General features: G+C 41.0%; 1 long non-coding RNA gene across 1 annotated transcript; it reads left to right on the top strand.

Moving 5' to 3' along the window:
• The first annotated feature begins 3290 nt into the window (after positions 1–3290).
• LOC122781166 lies at positions 3291–11874 on the top strand. Its single transcript, XR_006361765.1, has 3 exons — positions 3291–3342; positions 9804–9862; positions 11210–11874. It is a non-coding gene; the product is annotated as an uncharacterized LOC122781166 (long non-coding RNA).
• Positions 11875–13756: the final 1882 nt, after the last annotated feature.

Here is a 13756-nt window from a genome sequence, read left to right as displayed (position 1 = left end):
GATCACTTCTGCCAACGTTCATACAAGTAAACATGTATGTTTCTGTGTCAACGTCACAGCCATGACTATGTGTTTTTCAAACATTGTTTGCCTAATGTTTTGCTGGATGCACATGTGTGTGTTTTTTGTATATCCTACTGTACGTGTGTGTGTGTGTGTTTATGTAGGGGCTGCTCCCAGTGCAGCACTCTTTATAAACACATCAGTTGGGCTGACAGTGCACAGTGGGAGGGAGAGTGAGCCTTGAGACAGCCTGGGACAGAGGCCTCATAAAAAATCACTTCTAATTTATTTCCCTCCAAATTGGAAAGTGCACGCTCACACCTGACTAAATCATCACGCGTCAACTAGAGACGGCCCCCCACTGCACGCTGACGAAACCTGATCCCAGTTTTGCCGCGCAGGGCCAAGCCAGGCCTGGCAGAGAAAACACAGTGTCACGGTGCATACATACACACTCCTTAATGGCTTTTGCAGATGTGTTGCTCCTGATAGCCCCTCTAAAGCTCTATCCCCACCGCTCCCTCCTTCCTGCGCGCTCAATCTGGCGCCCACTGGCCAATGCAGCTTTATCATATTCTTCATTTCACCCTGTTTTTTGTAGTTCGCGTGGCCTCCACATGCCCTCTTGCACTTTCCCACAATTCACCCTCCCTTTTCAACCCCTTTGCTCATCCTTTGTAGCCATTTCCTATTTGATTTCCAACCCAATTTTTGATTTCTTCTTCTTCTTCCCTCCTCCGTGTCATCCGTCACTTCACTACCAGGCTCCAGCTTCTCTGGAAAATCTTTTTTCCCCTGTGTCTGTCTCTCGCCTGTTCTCATTATGTACTCTCCTTTCTTGCTCCTGTTCGCAAAGGTGGATCCCCCTGGTTCTAATGAGAAACACACATGTTATTACAGGGCATTAGACATGGCTGTCATAAACGCGATAAACACTAAACAAACAGCAGGGGCAACTAGTTAAACTTTGGAGGGCAACAGAACACACGTGTGTGTGTAAGATATGTTTCTTTTCTATAGCTTCTTTCATTAAACTCCAGCATGTATTTGGATCACAAGAGGAAAGCCGCACATCCCAGAATGCTCCTTTATACAACACATACTCTTGAAGCTGACACATAAAGCATTCACTTTATTCCTCAAAATAAGAAAGCCACATGGGTCCACATACAACCCACTACAAAACATTTATTTATATTAAGTCTCAGTCATGTCCACTTTCTTCTCTGGTAAGACCTAAAATATTTTCCATGTATCTAAACCTGTTTTTCCAGGTTTTCTCCAGTTTCTCCACTACATTTAGCTCCATGCTCATATCCGACTGAATAGTTGGACTTTTGCCTGCTTCATCTTCCATCTCCAGCTGTTTTGCCACCCTTCCAGATGTTACCTCTGCAATCCAGCTTTTACCTGCTGCTCATCTGACCTGATCGATTGATCAATCAATAGAGCAATTATCTCCCTCCTAAAGCCTTTTGAGGTCCACTTTTGGTCTTGCTGATTGGACTGACTTGTGTTTGTGAGTGTTATGGTTTAGCAGTTTAGGGTGGTTTTGTGTGTATTTTTTAGTATGTTTGTGCTGGCTGTATTTGCAAAGCACGTGTTGTCAAACTGATGAGAGTGTTGCATGTTTTTTTTCTATATTCATGTGTTATATAAAGTTTCATTGTACCTGGGCTAACTTGTTGTACCAAACAACCCTAAATGCCCGTCATGTTGACCTAAACTACCTTTCTTATTTCAACACTCAAACTCAAGATGTATATCGTGAATAAATGTTATAATATAAGATAGAAGTCAGTCATTTAATGTTGTGAAGTCCCCCAGTTGATGTATTACAAACAAGAACAAACAAACAAAAAATCTAAACTATAGTGGAAAGCCAATATAACATTATGCACATCTCAAATCAAATATAACACGGCTGACCGATCAGTCACACGTGTGTACTCCAAACACTGTTGTGACCTTCGCCTTCCCACCACAAATACTGTTCTCCTCCATTATCTAATGAAGTCCGTGGCTGGGGGTTGCAAACCAAACACAACAAAATCCCAGCATGCCGTGTCAAAACAAAAAGTGGTGAAGGAGTCACAGCGAGTGAGGAAGAAGAAAAATCACTGAACCTTGTCATGTGCACTCCCACAAAAGTTCACAAGTAAATATGAGAGCTGATAAATGGGTAACAGTCGAATATGTGCAACTACGTAAACATTGACTAGTGAAGGAGCAACACACTGGTCTCTACACAACATACATTTCACATAGAAATTATGAAGTACAAACAAGAGTAGACAAACAAACAATGTGGTAATAGTCCTGTCTCCCTGATGAAGTGGACACTTTAGAGTCCTGTGTGATGGTCTTCACTTGTGTGGGGCTTGTGGTGTGGGTGCCGCTGTTGGTGTTTTATTGCAGGCCGAGGACAGGGTGTCAGATTTTGAGGTCACTGGGAAAGAGTTTACAAACTCACCCCCAAGCCTCGGGGTCAGGAGAAGAGGGCAGTGAGGGGCTGAGAGCACAGGACAAAGACACACTTTTGTTTTTGTAACTCCTCCCTCTTGTACTTGTGTTTTTGTTGATTTTGTTTACCTCATGTCACTCTGTCATGAATGCTCCAGATTATGCTGGACCAATTGGGGGTGTATTTTTGAACACAAATGAACCTGTTAAAATTGTTCGTGGTTGTTCTACCCTGTCATGTTTTGGTTTTTTTTTATCTCTGGATCATCCACATGTGAATTATCACATCACACATGTGCCACTGTCAAAACAAGTTGAAGGGAGAATAAAACAACACATTTAGATCAGGAAAAAAGGTTTCCATTGGTTCCTTACTCAATCAATTGTCCAAATTGATTCCTTTCTCAGTAATGTTGATCGGAGCCAAGTCATTTGAATGTGACACTTAAACACATTCACACTGGTCAAAAGCCTGTTGAAACATGGGTATTGTCTAAGACCAATAAGAGCTTTATCCAGAACGGAATTCTGACACATAACAGGAAAGTGTTACAAATAACAATCAGTGATAATTATTGTTATTGTGACACACACATATGTAACCCTATGTATATAAATAGGGTTATATAACCCTAACCGTCACACAATGTGATTTGATTGTGTACAATATGTATAGTTTTCATGTGTTCATTGTTGAATAAGAGCCTTATTTTAGTGAGCTTTATGCATAATGTTGATTGAGTCATTCCAGTTGTCGCCACAAGGGGGCAAGACCTCCTCAGTGAGACTTGGTGTGGCTTGTCTTGGGAATAACGGAAGCGACGGAAGGAAACTCGTTACCTGTTGTCTGCCTCATACATTCTCTGTTGTTTTCAGGTAAGTCACAGTTAAAAATGACACCTTTATGGTCAAAAACATTTCATTACAAAGTGATGGTAAATGCCGGCCGGCACGCGTTTTGTCAGGAACTGTCCTTTATTTTGAGCGCTGTGTAGTCACAATGCTAATGCTAAAGGAACGTGTGCTAGCTTAACTGGTTGCGCATGCCGTATGTCGTTATTGAACTTGGTGTCCCATTGTATGCTCTTCTTTGCGTCTGTTTGGTTCATCTCATATTATAGTGCTCTTTTGATAAATATTGTGTGTGTGGTTTGGTGTTTGTGTCAAAAGTTTTGGTTTAGTAATGGAACGCTAACGCTTGCTAGCTAAGTCAATGTTCATATGGACTTTTCCATTGTGTGTTGGTGTTGAAGTCATCTGTGGATTACAAGTCCCAAATAAATACATTTGGAATTAAAAGTGCAATCTGTGAAGCTCTAAGCAGCAGACCTAATAGGTAAATTGTATTTTACTTAATGTGTGTAGTAATACAGTGTCAATTTGTGATGTACAGAGTTTTGATTGCCTGAGTTATGATTATGTGACCAGGGAACGTATGTTTAGGGTGAGAAATTGAAAGTGGAGATACATATATATATATATACATACATGTGTGTGTGTGTAATGAAAGTATGACAGAAGAAAACACACATTATCTGTTGGATGAGACAGACAAAATATAATCTGACTAATAGCTTTGTGCCCGGGGTCATGTTACATTGTCAAACCTCTATTTCATTTAGGTTTAACAAATCAGTGTGATCCGACATTCATACTTTATTCATACTTTATCTGTATATTTTGGGTTTTATTTTGTGTGAACATTTTACTCAAGTGTTCATGCCCATCAGAATCATATGGCAAATTAAACCTTCCTCCCCCGTTGGATGTCCTGTATAGATCTCCAGAGCAGTGACCCAGTAACCTACACGCCAGTTCCCTGTCCTCTCATATCCTGGTGTTTGTGCACAGAGGCCACTGGCCAGGCAAGGGCAGGTGAAGCCCTGGACTCCATTACATAACAACTGAGGAAGTCATCCGTCAGTGTAGTGGAGTCGCATGGCACTCAGCTATGTCACTTTTTGTGTTCTCTGAGAGAGCTGCAGTTCCCAGCTTGTGTGAATGACAGCGCAGTCAGCCTGAATTGTTTGCGTCAGACAGAATCAGTGCTTGCATGTGTGTGTTTGTGTTTGTGTCCATCCCTACTGATTTATTGTGACAAATGTTCAGTGTTAACCAAACAACAAGCAAGCCACCCCTCCGGCCACACAAACAAACAAACAAACAAAGGAGACAGATAAACAGTCCGTCAGGCAGAGTGATGGCTGAGTTTAACATGATTAGTCACAGAAAGACAGAAAGACATCCGCGTGGGATTATTTTCCAGGGATAGAAAATAGATTGTGATGGCGTTTTTTTGTGTCTGTACATCCACCTGTGTTCCTGTGTGTTTTTGGGGTATGACTCTGTGGTTGCAGAAATCTTGCCACACGTGTGTTTCTGAGTGAGTGTGTGTGTGGGATGTAACTCAAGCTGGAGCAGCACAACACAGCAGCCTGTTCAAAGGCCTATTTGTATTATTACAGCTTGTCCAGCTGCTCAGGACAGACAAACAAGACTTAGAGCTCCAAGCTGCAAAACACAGACCTCCCACCCTATCGCACAAACCCCTGTGGCCCAGCCCAACCCATCACTATGGCCCAGAAATGGACAAACAAACGCCTACAATTAGACAAACTGCCAAAAATGAGGGGAAGTTTTGTCCTAAATGGACGAAGAGTGAAAATTAAAATCATCTTCAAAATGAGCAGTCTTCTATTTTTCAGTCCCTGTGCAAAAACATGACCATATGAGATGTTTCTACAAAGGTCAGCTTCCCTTTTCTCATATTTGTTTTAGTTGAATGAATAAGGGAGTTTCCGACATAAAGCTTTGTTTCCAAAAATTGATAATGTGCATTTATTTAAAATATAGTATACTTATGTCAACATTTGTACAGTGGAGGCCAGTAGCTCCTTCCCTGTCTCATTTTCTCCCCATGACTAGTATGGAAAGTGCCTATACATGTCTGCACTGTAATGAGTAATGTTACCTCCTGTCAAAATATTGAGTCTCCATTCCACATTTGCTTTTCAGATCTTACATACCACTTTGCGCAATGATACTAAAAACTTAGAAAGCTGATGGAAATGAATGCTTGTATTTTTAGTGCAGACTTTTTGCAGGCAATAATTCTTCTCAGTGTGTACTTAGTGTGCACCCTCTGTTGCCCTCTGAACAGCTTTCTTCTCTGGAGATCTCCCAGAATGGATATGATTGTGATGATTAAGATCAGAGTAAGCTAACACTCTCGCTCCCTCACACCTTTCACTCTCCCACCACCTTTATCCCTCCTTTCTCTCCTTTTCCAACTAATCCCATGGCCATTCCTCCTATCCTCTCATCTTCTATCCTTGTCACCCGTCCTCCATCCTCCGCACTTTCTCCACTCCCCATCCATCCCTCTTTCCTCCTCTTTCTCCTCCTCACTCCCCATGCTCCTGCTCCCTCTCCCTCTCTGGGTCCCTGTGTGCCTGTATGTAACATCAGTAAAGCTGTCAGGCAGCTAGGCCAAGGTAAACAGCCCAGCACTGGGTTCAGGGGTGATGGGGCCAAGATGTTTTTCCTCAGGAACCCAGGGACCCCCACAGTCTTCTGGCTGGGGCCAGGGAGGGGCAGAGGGGGAAGACGATCCCCTCAGTTGCCCCCAACAAGAACGCATGTCGGCCAGTCTCTTTTTTTTTTCTCCTCACCATCTCCATCTTATCTTTGCCCCGTTTTATCTCTTTTCTCCTCATCACTCTGTCTCTGTGGGTCTTTCTCCTTCTGTATCTCTGTTCACAACAGAAATGATCAGTGCTGTCATACACCAATGCACTCACACTTTTTTAACCTAAAACACTTTTGTGTTAGCACAAAAACACATTATACACATGTATGTTTTATGCATTTTAATGTATCCCATCTGAACAGTATCCAGTATCTGGAAATGCTGAAAAAACAGTTATTATTTTTTTTTTATTTATGCCTCTCATAATACAATCAAATCTTTAAAGCTGCAGTACATAACCTGTGGAAATGTGTGTTGTTCATGTTATTATTCTGCCTCTGTTTGGTCTTTATGAACAGAAAAAAATGTAATATAATTTGTAAACTGCATCCTTGATCTGAAGAAATGGTCTGGCAAACCATACTATCAGATCTGACTGATGGAGCTCTTGTGTGTATACACCAGCAGAGGCAAGTGGAGGCAGCAAGAGTTCATCCTGTCAGACAGCTGAAAGACTGGGTTTCTTGAGCTGCAAAATTCACTTCTGAAATTTTCATGGGGGCTTCATTGTTTATTCAGTCATACTCAACCTATTTGCAGTGACCTCACCTCAGTATCGTAATGTAGTTGTTGCCTCTGTCTGTCCTGACTTAAAAAAACATAATTTGACTGCAGCACAGTAATATCACAAGGCTATACGAGACCGACACAACACTGTACAGAGATGTCGAAAGAGGATAAAGAAGATGCGTGAAGAGAGGGAAGGAATTAAAGAGGAAAGTGAAGGAGTTGTGACAAAGGAAAAGACAGAAAGACATAGGGGGAAGTGATATCCCTCACCCAGGCATGACCCCTCTCAGCCCTAGTGAGGTGCTCCCTCTGAGGGAAGCAGACAGCCTGGAGAAGAAGAGCTAGACGGGGACCATCCAGAGGTTGCAAATCAGATGCAGCACTAAAAACATAGCAAGTGGGAGCAAGGGAGACAAAAGGGGGGAGTGAAAAGAAGTGAAGAAGAGTGGGAGAAGAAGCAAAGGAATAGTTTTTGTTTTCTGAGTGAAGATGGATTTAATGGAGCAAGCAAGGGAGTCAGAGAAAAACTGCAGAATCGAGGCAGAGTGAAAATTGTTGACAGAGAATGGGAGGCGGTCAAGCCAAGAAAAGCATGTAGAATTGAATTAGGAGAGGAAGAGCCACTGAGCAAACCAAGAGGAAAGGAACGAAGGGGTGCAAGGAAGAAGGATCATTACCCTTTGTACATCAGCCGTTACATCCCTTGGCGGCTGTGGGGGGAAAGTCAGAGGAAACATCATATTGTGGATGCGAGGATTAGGATAATTAGAAAAGGGGGAGAACAGATTCAGAGTTGAGTGGGATAAGACCAGACTTTATGTGGAAGAGCTGTTTGTTGTAACCTTATTGATGTAGTAGGTGGAAGGAGTTGGGACTTCTGTGGGTTAAAAGGTCTTGCATTTTTTTTTAGAAAGTCTAGAGCTAAGGAGAGTTCCTAAAACATGTCAGGGATTATATATATATATATATTGTGTCCAATCTTTTCATCTTCTGAAATGGTGATCACATTGTCTAGCTGTGGTCTTGAATAGTATTTGTCACTGTCTGAGTGTTTGGACACAACTGTTATTGTGCTGAATAATTCACATGACTTCATGAGAGATGCTATGCTTTTTGGCAACATTTTTAATGATTTGACGTAAAGTTTGATAATTACTCTGTCCTGTTTTTTCCTTGGTCAGACCACATATGTCAAAGGGGAGTTTGACTTAAAAATGCACTTTTTCCTAATAATACACAAGGCAACAAGATGGGGGAGTGGGAGATTCAGAGAGAATATATCCTTTTCCAGCAGATATCTGTTGACATTCCAACAGATATCTGCTGGAAAAGGATATTCAAAAAGTCATTGCATGGTTTTTATTAAATGTTAAATGTTTATTAAATGTTCTGCAAAAGTTTGTTTTAGTTCACTACATCCAACTTAGGTTGTCTTCTCCCCATATTCCTCTTGTCAACTCATCCTCTTCCTGTTCCCCATTAACTCACAGTCTTCCTGTTGCTGCCCCTCATCAATCGCCCACTGCCACAATGGTCTATGGCAGAGCACTGACAGGCCTGTGACAAGCCTGCCACCCGGAGAGCTTGTCCTAGTCAGCCAGCTCATAATCTGGGAGAAGACAAACAGACATGAACATGCACAACTCACTTCCCTCCTCCCCCAATCTTGTTGGCGCCTGGCAGTGTGGCCTGTCTCTCTCCACCCAAATAGCCCCTTTCTTTGAGGCACAACCACTGTCTACTTACCTGCCTGCTGGTCAGGATCACAACCTCCCCCATCACACTGTACAGATTTTATAAATGTGGCTCTAAGGATGCCAGTGCCTGTCAGCCTGTCCACCACTTTAGTCTAGACTTGAATAGATCCAAAGCTCTTTTTTAGATTGTCATTATACTCACAGTGCATATTTGACATAATGAATGTCAAATGTTACTTTGCTGATGGCATTAACAAACTCAAATATGGTAAACATTATGTTTTTGGCATCTCAAAATACATATTTGTGTAGCCTGGCTGATGACAGCTGGTTTTGTATCAGTGTTCAGCGGCCCCATGCAACTGCAGGTCTTTGACCAGGGTCCTATCTGTATGACGACTTTTACAATAGTGTTTCAACAAGCTATATTTGTACGGTGGTAAGCGCTTATTAAAACTGCTTGTGGCGTTGTGGTGCCATGCCCCATTTCATCCCCATTTCATGTTGGTTAGCTTTTAGTCTTTAGTGAAAAGTTTTTAACTATCATGCCAAACCATAAACTAACCATGAAGTTGTCCTACATAATTATAACCTTTAATCTCACTTTACAGTTTCTCACCAAAGTTACTTTTTCAAATTAGAAAACAATCCAATGAAGATTTCAAATTAGCTGTATTGTATGAAATTCAGTTTGTGTTCAAGGAAAATTATGTTCCCCACTTAAAGTTCCAGTGTGTAAGAAATAGTTACATCTAATGGTGAGACTGCAGATTGTAACAGACCAAGGACTCTCCCACTCACCCCTCCCTTACCCAAGTGCATCTATGGTGGCCTTCGCATACCAGAAAGTTCTACTCTATTTGCAAAGCAAGAGTCAGCTTCAGAAAGTACACTTGTGCTGGTTTGTAAAGCAAAGCCCTTGACTAAAATACATTATTATTATGATACAACTTATCTTGCCATGTTGCGAGATAGTGCCTGACCACTTGTAAGTACAGGTATAAGTGCACTCGAGGACAGATTGTTATATCTATATAATAATATCATATGGTTTGGCAGATTATCTATATCTGCCAAACCACTTCAGGAGGTGGTTGGCGATGCATTGTGACCAGATTGAACAGAAGTGTAAATGCAAGGATTCTCCAATGCATTTCCACTCCACCCACAACATCAACTACGGGAGTGGAAATATGTTGGTGGCTCCGAGCTCAGCTAACGTGAATTTGGTGACAAAATTGTGCTGTCTTGTCTGCTTTTGACGTTTTTCCACTTGTTGAAGATGACTTCTTCCCCTGCTTCGAAAAGCAGAGAGGAATCCAAACAATAGTGTGGCTTCACGTGTAGCTAATGTGTTGTTGTTTTTGTTGTTGATATGGCAGTGCACAGGACGTGACGCTGAACTCTGCTGCTGGACATCTTTGCAGAAGAAGAGAGTGAGGTGATGTAAGGGGGGATTCTACTGCCAGGTGTAAAGGACATGGAGAATAGATAGGGTTTTTATGGAAACTAAACAAGGAAAATAAGTTTTACGAGTTTTTTGACACATTTCCACACTTTAGTAATCTGTAATATGTCAAGTTAGACACAAGCACAATATCTACACTCATTTTATGACTATCAACTCTACTCATCCGCCCATCTCTCTCTCTCTCTCTCTCTCTCTCTTTCTCTCTCTGTCACACACACACACTTCCCCACTTTTGATCTACTTAGATCTGCAACATCTAACTTCCACTTAACCTCACTTTCTGTACTTACCCATCTGCTCACCCCTTCAGCTTCCAATCTATCATCCAGCAGTGCCTCAAGCCTTGTGAAATGACTCTACTATCATGAGCAGCATTAACCTCCCCCCATCCAAATGCATATACACACAAACACACACACAGATGATCACATGGGCCTTTACCTCTACTCAGAGCACAATCTCAGGCTATTTCACCCCTGCGGAGGCTGCTTCTCTGCACTGCTTTCCTTTCTTTATGCGTGACATTTCTCCTCTATAATGAGCCTCAGAGTGGCCTTGTCATCTTTGGCCTTTTCATTCCGCTCGCTTTCAACCTGGGGTTTTCTGTGAACTCTCTTGTGCTCACACACGCACCTTTGCAGATATACACTCTGATGCAAAAAAAATATATGCCTTATTATAATACATTAGTACTAGTAGGATTTCAACTGCAAAGAACACACGCAGTCTTAAAATGAAGCCCAGTGATGTGCACATCTGTATATTATTATTTTTTGCATGAACTGAGATTGAAGATGTCCAAAAAAAGGCCTTACTGTAGAGATACAGTTTGATTGATCTTTGTGTGAGTTGAGACGTATGTGTGGTGGACTTGTATTATGTTTCGTCAACCTGCAGGGTTACACCAAGTCAAATATGCATCTGATATAAAAGACGTTTGTAAATGTAGATATTGCAACCGTAAGAGCCATAATGAGAATTAAAAAAGCTAAAAACAAATTTGTTTTGGAGGTGTGTTACATGTGCTGCCTTTATCCAAAACTTGCCTCCATTGGCTTAAGGGAGTCGCACATGGTTTGTGCAGGAGTAGCCTACATAGTTTTTTTCTACGATGTGATCGGCTGTAATTTGAATTTTCTTTAAAAACAAATTAATTGGATCACATCTGTCATTTGCATCAGACCGAATTGACTCATGTAAATAAAATTAGAAGGGGGGGAAGAGAGACTTTGTGTTTGTGTGTCCGGTCCTACTTGGATAATACATGCAAATGACATGAAAATGTCTTAATCTCTCTTCATTTCTCTTCATCTTTAGAAATGTGTGGGCCTTTGACTCTTCCTGTACACTCTGCCCCTCCAGTGAAGTGGCAGCTCGCAGACTGCGATGCTGCAGACTCTATAACTGCTATTGTGGCTCCTCAGGGCTCTTATGTGCTGGAGAATCATATGGGCCTATATTGTGTGCAATTGCAGAGGCACTTTTAGCTGATAACTCGCAGACAGAAAGGTGTCTATCTTTATAAATGGGATACTCCAGCACTAACCAAGTTTGAGCACGAGAACTGTCATTACACAGTGTCAAGCAAAGTGTGTTTACAACCTTTAAAATCAGCAGTGACGATGGTACATTAAGTCATTTGAACAATTTATAACCCTAACGTATAGAATTAGGACCAGAGAAATGTGTTTATGAGTTCAAATGAATTATTGAATGACACCTAACCCCCATCTACAGCTTGGGTATGTGGTGGAAGGGTGGGGCAGAATTTTTTTGTTTGTTTTTATTTAGCTTTTTTTGTTTGTATGTTTATCTTTTTATTAATAAGTATATTTATAATTACATTGTTTTCCTTGTTGGTGATCTGCTGAATTATAACTCCACCCTGTATAATTATGCTTGAATACCAATAAAATGATAAGGGGGTGAAATATTGATTGAATAAATCTAGACTAAAAAAAGAAGATGGCTATCAAACTTAAAAGTTGGTTACACTGTGATGTGCTATCTTTAGTTTGAATAAACTACATTTATTTGGGTGTTACCACTTTAATTTTTTTTTTTACTTTTTTCAGTCTTAAATGAAACAAACCTCCTAATATTTGCCCTAATAAATGCCCACAAGGAAACAAAGTGACCCATGTGATTAGCCCTGTCACTTGACACAAGGTCCTATGGCTACATGCGATTTCCTGTGTTTACATGCGCCTTCCTCTGGGCACAGTGTGTGCGTATGTGTGCACAGTGCGCATGCCCCTGATCTGCTGCGCAGTGTTGAAGTCTTGACCAAGTCAGCGTGTCAGTCAGATCAACGTTGGTGGCAGAGTGTCAGCCGCAGGAGAAAGTGTTGTAGGAGCCTGGTGCGGAGGTGGGAGGGTACAAAGCATCAGAGAGGAGAGATGGTGGAGATAGAAAAATGGACATAATGTCTAATGGCAGTTCCAGCTGAGAAAACAAAAATACCAGAGGAACACTAAAAACCTGAGGGGTGAAAAATATGCGGGGCTGGCGAGAGGTCAGATTCCCCACCGTATCTAATTCAATTTTACAAACTGTAAGAAAACACTCTGCTGCTCCCCAAACACTGGGGAAATGCGCAGCAAATTTGTGGGTTTTACACTTTCTAATCAAACAAATATCTTTTGGAAGGTAGTCAAAATTGTGGGTGTATATTGACACGTAGCAGTTCAGCGTGGCTGATAAGGATTTTGTTAAATGTTCATGTCATCATTTTGGTTCCAAGGGAAATAAAGTGGATTAAGGATCCTCCAAAATCCAGTTTAATTGTATTATTTTTGTTTTATTTTATATTATTTTTAAGAAAAACACATTTAGACTGCATGTGACGGTTGTTTTTGTGAATAATATTAATAAAAGCTCAACTGGAGCGCAGATCAATTTCAGGAGAATTGTTTCTTTCTTAAAAAGGACATACATGACAAATATTTTCTCAGGTAAATCTTGCTCTATCCACTTGCCTGTAGGTTTAAGTGTTGGACTAGTGGGACAAAGTGTCTTCTGTGTGATATGCACTGAGAGAATGGTCCCGTTTTTAAAAGGCCGTAGCAGCAGCAGCAGTAAAGCTGCAGTCCTGCTGGTGGTCTGCTCAGACCTGGTAAAGACATTAGTGCAGCATTCTGGGAGAACGGGGAGTCCCATAGACAGCGCTCACTTCTCTAAATAAACATTAGTCTTAAAAAGTTTGGCCCCGCGACCTCAGCATGATCGCCTTTCACTCTGGATAGTAAACTTCAATTTTATCGCGAGTTCTTCCACTACTTTTCAAAAAAACACACACTTTTCACGCTGAAATAAGATTAGATGTCAACATAAACAAAGTTTCATTTTCACCTGTTTTAGAGCGACACGAGGCTGGAGGTGTTTCCAGTGTCACAGCCACAACTTCACTGAGTCACATCAAGGTGCGAAACGCAGCCAAACATTCCCTATTTAAAAATAAACAGGGATCTACATAAAATATGTATTGTTCAGGGATTATATGAAATTAATCATAATGGAAAAATATGGGGAGAAAGTGTAGGCCTCAGTTTTACTTTATATAAAAAAAACAATTTAAAAAGCGAAAATCCTTTTGGTTTTGGGGATCAGATAAGAGGACATTCAGGTTTAGAGAGTTCACTGTGGACATATTTATTGACACTTGCTTTTATTATTTAAAATTGTCTATATGTGTAAATATCTTATTGTAAACCACTTTGTGTTTGTGAAAGGTTACTTATTATAAACAAATAGACCGAGTTCTGAATTTTCCGCCTCAGGGAGTAAATAATTAATTTCATGACATGCATTTTTGTTTGTTTAAAAGCGGTTGTTTGTTTTTTTTAAGTGGGGAGGTAATAACGC

This window comes from Solea senegalensis, linkage group LG14, assembly GCF_019176455.1.
Source record: "Solea senegalensis isolate Sse05_10M linkage group LG14, IFAPA_SoseM_1, whole genome shotgun sequence".
Classification (NCBI taxonomy): domain Eukaryota; kingdom Metazoa; phylum Chordata; class Actinopteri; order Pleuronectiformes; family Soleidae; genus Solea; species Solea senegalensis.
This window is presented reverse-complemented; position numbering and strand designations above follow the sequence as displayed.